General features: G+C 55.0%; 1 protein-coding gene across 2 annotated transcripts in view; it reads right to left on the reverse strand.

Annotated features, from left to right (window-relative positions):
• NCAN (neurocan) overlaps positions 1-1779 on the reverse strand; it is a 29466-nt gene extending 27687 nt beyond the window's left edge. Inside the window, exon 1 of one of the 2 annotated variants that reach the window (XM_086408175.1) lies at positions 1652-1779. The gene's annotated coding sequence lies outside the window, so the exon portion shown is untranslated. The remainder of the gene's footprint in view (positions 1-1651) is intronic. The other variant, XM_086408174.1, reaches the window with a different exon arrangement.
• Between the last annotated feature and the right edge of the window lie 4910 nt (positions 1780-6689).

Consider the following 6689-nt stretch of genomic DNA (forward strand, 5'->3'; position numbering starts at 1 on the left):
CCACCCAGGGCCCACACTGCCAACCACATGGAGAGGTCCTGGCTGTACACACGGGACACACACACAGCCACACACTCTAGGCTCAGAGCCTTGGAGACTCACACGCACAGATTCACAGTGACATTAACAAAGAGAGACAATATGGGCACTTACAAGGCAGGCAGCATGTCTTCTACACAAAGACACACACCCACAGTCTCAGGCTCCCCACGGAAACCCCTCGATGAGGCCATGCTGTCAGACACAGTTCCTCACACACACTCACACATGTAGCTGCCAGCCCCTGGCACAGACCAGACTGGATAAATTGTGGCTTTGGTGACTGGTGGGCACATATCATTTTGCAACCGGGTGATGTGGCCTCGGCACAAGTTTCCTGACAAAGACACAACCTCGGTCACATTAGACTCACAGAGGACACCATAAGCATCCACCTCCTCCCAGCATGGGGTAGACACACACACATATACGCACACACACACACACACAAGTCCCTAGCTCCTGGGGGACAGCTTCCATTTGGGAATGTCCCCACGCCAGCGAGGCTGCTGGGGTTCTGGGGTCCCACAGTCTGCCCAGGCTTCCCTCCCTGCCCTTCCCCCACAACCCCCGCTGGGGCCCAGCGCCAACCCTCTCTTCAGCCTGGCTGTCTCCCATTAATGCTGCCGAGAGGAACAAAGCCCCACACACAGGCATGGGGGTCGCTCCTGCCCAGGCTGGGCCCAGGGCCCCAGCCCCTTACTTCCCAGTGTCTGTGCCCCCAAACCAATCCAGGACTTCCACATGCATCCATATGGCCAGACAGAACTGAAGGGGTGAGGCGAGGGTCTGTGTCTGGTGGTGAGGACACGGCCAGATGCGAAAGTACTGGGGCGGCTCCCCCTTAGCAACTGGGTGCTCTGATTGATAGCTAGGGATTTAAGGGGCTCTCACTTAGTATTCACCTCGGACACACAGCATGCTCCCCAAGAGAAGGGACAGCACCCCAACTCTAGGTCCCAGGAAACAACAGGAACCACCGTGGGATGGAGCGCCCCCAGAGCCTCCTGCCTGAGTCAAGATGTGGTAACAAGACCTGAGCCAAAAGGGCAGAGACACCGCAGGACACCCCTTCCCTATGGGGGTTCAGTCTTTGTACAGACCCCCTTCTATCGGGCTCAGGCTGGTCTGGGGAGCCCCTCACCACTGCAGTCCATCCTGGAATCCTGCATTCATCTGGAAACTGGGAATCCCCACTTAAAATCTTGGGGTGTCTCAGCTCAGACACGGGGTGCCCTGTTCCGGAGTCCCACGCTCAGCGGGTGGCTGTTCGCCTCTTATCTCTAAACTTGGGGCTCCCCTTCTTTAGCTTTGGTTCCAGTGCCTCCCCAGCTCTAAGACCCACCCCCAGCCCGGCCCCTCCCCATCGAAGGGTCGTCTCTGCATTCTCTAGACAACCTTACCCCCAAATCCGAATCCCCCTGACATTCTCAAGCCCTCTCCTAGTTTGCCTTCCCTCCCCAACTCGAGGCTTCCCTCCCCCTCTAAGCCACCACCCCATGCTAGGGGCTTTTCTCTGATCCCAGCCCCCTCTCCCCCAAATCTTGAGCTCTGTGTGAATCCCCTAGGACCTCTCCCTCAACGTAACCCCCTCCCCACGACCGACCCCCACCTGGCTCCTAGCGCCAACGCATCCCGGGGCGGTCGACCGGCACAAAGGACGCTCGGCTGGGCTCAATCCGCGCCGGGTCCACCCCTGCGCCCTGCGCTCTGCTCGCCCCAGCGCCGCCTCAGCGCTTATAAAGGGGCTGCGGGGCTGCTTTGCGCATGCGCCCCCGCCAGCCTGAAGCCTCCAACTGTGCGAGGGAGGGGGTTCCCTCTGCCTAAAATCCCCTCCCCACTCCTACGACCACTCACCCCACCCCAGAGACGACTGTGCCAGACTTCTTCCCATTCACAATCAGTGTCCCCAGAAGTCCCATGGTGGGCCTGCTCCATCTTACAGATGGGGAAACTGAGTCTCCAGGGAGATGAAGTCTCTCTCTCTCTCTCTCTCTCTCAAGGTCACGCCTAGGCAAAGTGCAGAGCTGGGATTCCAATCCTGGTCTGTCTAGCTCTCCAGGGCTCACACTTTAAACAGTTTTGGCTACAGTTACTGTTTTACACCACAGTATAAGAGAGGAAGCGAGACTCAGAGAGGAAAGCAAGCTCCTTAGGGCACACAGATGGTAAGAGACTTGCAAAGTCAGGGCCCAGGTGTGTCACACCCAGAGCTGTTTTTGCCAGTGCCAGCCAGAACTATCATCCATCCACTCATTCTATTATCTAGTCAGCTTTTATGGAGCACCTGGGGTGGACCAGGTATTGTTGTTACAGAAATATTTTTGCTTTGTTGGGGGGAGTGGTGTGCATGTCTTTGTAGGGAGATCCCAGATCTTAAAGGGTCTACAATGGAATATCATTCAGCCATAAAAAGGAACGAAGCACTAATACACGTTCCAACATAGATGAACTTTGAAAATACTATGCTGAGTGAACGAAGCCAAGCACAAAAGGGTCACAGTCTGAGTCCCTTTATATGAAATGTTCAGAATAGATAGATACAGAGGCAGAGAGTAGATCGGGATGACCAGGAGCTGGGGGAGGGGAATGACGGAGGGACCCCACATGGGGACAGGGCTTCCTCTGGGCCCGCTGGACGTATTCTAGAACTAGACAGTGGTGATGGCTGCACAGTAACGTGGGTCACCGCCACTAACCGTGCACTTGCAAATGGGAAATTCTGTGTTCTGTGCATTTCCCCATAATGACAAGTGGAAATGAGGGAGGACAAAAATATAAAGAAATCAGCCCTTTGCCTAGCAAGCCTTTCTTCCCAGGGTCTCCGTTTCTCAGCACCGAGACTGGGCTGTGCTGGCTGAGTGTCCTGCATCCATGTATGTGTGTGGCTGTATCTCTGAGGGTGGGTCTCGACTGGTGGGAAAATAAAGAAACAGGGAACTGGGTGATTTCAGCAAGATTACCAAAAAGGGGGTGAGAATGAGTGAAGGATGAGGGAAGACCCCAAGGGAGCAAGTTTGCCCTGGAAGGTCTGTGTCAGCAGGTTGTTCTGGGGGTGGGCTAGTGGTGGCCATAGGGACCAACGTGACACGCTGGGGAACTTCTCATCACAGAAGACGGATGGTGGTCAGGGGTCACACCACTGTGAGTGTCTGCAGGTGGCAGGCCGCAGGGACAGGAGTCTGGGTGACTTGTGTGGGGGCAGCTTGGCCCCCACAAGTCCAGAGTTCAAAACCCCTTTCTGAGGAGTTCCATGCTGGTCTAATGGTTAGAATTCCACACTTTCACTACCATGGCCAAGGTTCAGTCCCTGGTCAGGAAACTGAGACCCCACAGGCTTTGAAGCATGCCACCCCCCCAAAAAAAAATCCTCTCTGAAATCCCTAACAGTGTAACTCTGGACCAGCCATTTCATTTTCCTGTGTCTCAGTTTCCCTGTCAAAAACAGGGATCATTAAACGTAAACCACCTTAAGGGTTGCTGGGAGAGTGAAATGGGAAGTAAACACAGAAGCTGGGAGCTGTATCAAGCTGCTGTATCAAGCAGCTGTATCAAGCTGCTGCCCGTTTTCCAGCCAAGAAAACTGAGGCTCAGGGAGATAGGACCCCCTGCCTGAGGTTGCAGAGTATGGGTAGGGGCCAACTGGGAGCCCTGATGCTGAAGCTGAAACTCTAATACTTTGGCCACCTAATGCGAAGAGCTGACTCATTTGAAAAGACCCTGATGTTGGGAAAGACTGCGGGCAGGAGAAGGGGGTAACCCAGGATGAGATGGTTAGATGGCATCATCGACTCAGTGGACATGAGTTTGAGTAAACCCAGGGAGATAGTGAAGGACAGGGAAGCTTGCATGCTGCAGTCCACGGGGTCACAAACAGTTGGACACGACAGAGCTTCTGAACAACGACAAGTGGGACACCAGGTCTGTGGCTTCCGAACCAAGCTAATCCCCACCCTGACTCCCCCCACTTGTTCCCTCCCCCCTCCTCCCCCCTCCCTGGCTCCCCTCACTGGTGCCAGGGCTGAGCTTAGAGGGACTGGCCTGGGGCCTGGGAGCAGGCTGTTGCTGGGGGCTTGAATGAGGCAACCTTGCCTGGGAATCTGCTGGGCTCAAAGAGCTATTTATAGGCCTGCACTGGGAATGGGCCAGCGGCCTCCCACCCTCAGCCCTGAGCGCCCTCTCTGTCTCCCCCACACTGGGTCTTAGGCCAGGGACTGCTGCGAGTCGGGGGCGGGAACAGGGGAGGAGGCTGGTTGCCCAGAAGATGAGCTAGGAGGCAGGACCCTCCTGGAGAGCTGGGCCTCAGGAACAGACGCTGTCCCCTGAAATGCCTCTCACACACCTGACATATCCACAGGGCACGTGCAAGCATATTCACACCTGTCACATACAACGTCATTACCAACCACTGATACGATGTCATATCCCAGACGTACAGTGAGAGCACGTGCAGCCCAGCCACACCTGGCCAGGCCACATATAAGTCACACGGGCCACTCACACTGTCACCTGGCCACACACAAGTCATATCTACTGTACAACCAAACTCACAACTCTGAGCCCAGCTGCACCCAGCCCCTTCACACTCAAACACACCTGTTGCCGTGCATACCCACGGAAACTTAGCCTTCCTGGCAGCCACAAACAGCTCACGTCTGCCCCACGTTGTTTACAGCCAAGCATGATTACAGCCATGGGCATACCTACAGTCAGCACCCAACCGTGACCACCTGATGCCAAGTCGCATGGGGACAGGCCCCCGGGGCCACACTCACAGCACAGTCACTCATGTTCACCGTCCAACACACTCAGTTGTGGCCCAAGGTGTTCCCTGGCCAGCTCAGCTCAGCCCCTTCATGTGCGGCCACCCCCTCTCCTGCCCACTGTCATCTCCACTTATCTGGAGATGGTAAGGCTCACAAGCTTACCTCCTGCAGGACCGACGAGTCCTGTCAGAAACAACTGAGCATCCTTTTACCCTGAACTGGGCCCTGCAGTACCCATGCAGGCCCCGGTGGATAAATCAGACCCAGATTGGCCCCACATGCGGCTGCCAACCCCAGAGGATTCCATCACCCTTACCTCCACAGGCTCTCCAGGCTGCGGACTTGGGACAATCATTACACTTATGCCCCAGGGGGAAACTGAAGCGCAAAGCAATCTGAGGGCTTTTCCCTGCCCTACTCCAAGGTGACAAACTTATGGGAAGTGGGACCTGTTTTCTACCATGAGGGTGGCTGTCTCCCCAGAGTCCTTGGTGACCTATACTTGCTGTGTGACTTCAGCAAATCCATGACCCTCTCTGAGCCTCCATTTTCTCTCCTGCAAAATGCAGAACTCAGCTCAACTCCAGAGTGAGACTGAAGTTTGCATCCCGGTTCCCCTGGGTGACCTTACATAAATGACTTCTTTGCCTCAGTTTCCCTCAGCCAACCAGAGTTACAGTTCCTGGCTCTTCTAAATTTCCCTCTGCCCTACCCCCTGGGGTGAGGAAGGAGGGAGTGATTAGTCTCTTCTCACTAAGGCAAATGAATGGACCACTTTTGGCTGCTCTGCTGGGAGCTTAGAGCTGCTAATTCCCTGGAGAAACAGGAGGTTCTTTCATGCCCAGGCGCCGGTGGGGTGAGGAGGCGGGAAGAGGGTACGAAGCTGGCTTCATCCCAGTGGGCACGGTGGCTCCATGCCAAGACCAGGAGTGGTAAGGGGGGCCTTGGGGCTGTGCATATCCTCCCTGGGGAACCTTGGCTGCTGAGTGGCTGAGCGGCTGTATCCTTCGCTGTAAAATGGGAGTGACAAGGACCAGCACAGCAGATTTAATGATCTAGTGGATGGAGACAGACGTGGCTTCAAGTTAAACACAGGGTAGGTGCTCAACAAAGGTCAACCACTGTTGTTATATGTCAGCCTGAAGAGACCACTGAATTCTCTAGCAGTCCCATAAATAGAACTCTCTTAATTTCACAGATAAGGAAACCAGCTCAGAGAGGTCAACATATTTGTCCAAGATCACACAGCCAATGAGTGAATGGCCTAACCAAGATTTGAACCTGATCTGGACTCTCCAGGGTCCATACTCTTCCTAAATTCTTCTAGAGGTAGGGAGGTGGTTTTTTTGACACTCCCCCCCCCGCCCGCCCCGCCAGACCCTGCCAGCCCTAGCCCTCAGACCAGCAGAGCCAGGTCTGGATGGCACGAGGCCATGACTGAATGCAGGAAGTCCTGGCAGGCAGGGGCTGATGGGGTGGCCCTTCCGCTGGTGTCCCAGTTTCCCAGACAGCCCCCACTCCTGGTGTGGACTTGGGCAGACACTAGAAGGATGCCAGGAGGACCATTCCCCCAGCCCTTGAAGAAAGGGCTGGATCCCAGACCATTCAGTTAAAGCCAGGAACTGCAGCCTCTTGCCAGTGGCTGCTCTGTCCAGAAGTCTCCATTCACGCGGATTGGATGGGATACCGCCTTTCTCAAACACCTTTCTTGACTGCTTTAGGCCCAGCAGGATCTCAACTCACATATTTTATTCAAATTCATGGTCTTTTTATTCAACCAGGCCTTTGCTTATGCTGTTCACTCTGCCTGCCCATCCACCTCCCCACTCCAATTTTTCTCACCTTGGTGAATTCCTGCCCACTCAATAAGATACAGGCACAATA

This window comes from Bos grunniens, chromosome 7 (assembly GCF_055505025.1).
Source record: "Bos grunniens cultivar Pamir isolate PY7600 chromosome 7, Bosgru_T2T1.0, whole genome shotgun sequence".
NCBI classification, from domain to species: domain Eukaryota; kingdom Metazoa; phylum Chordata; class Mammalia; order Artiodactyla; family Bovidae; genus Bos; species Bos grunniens.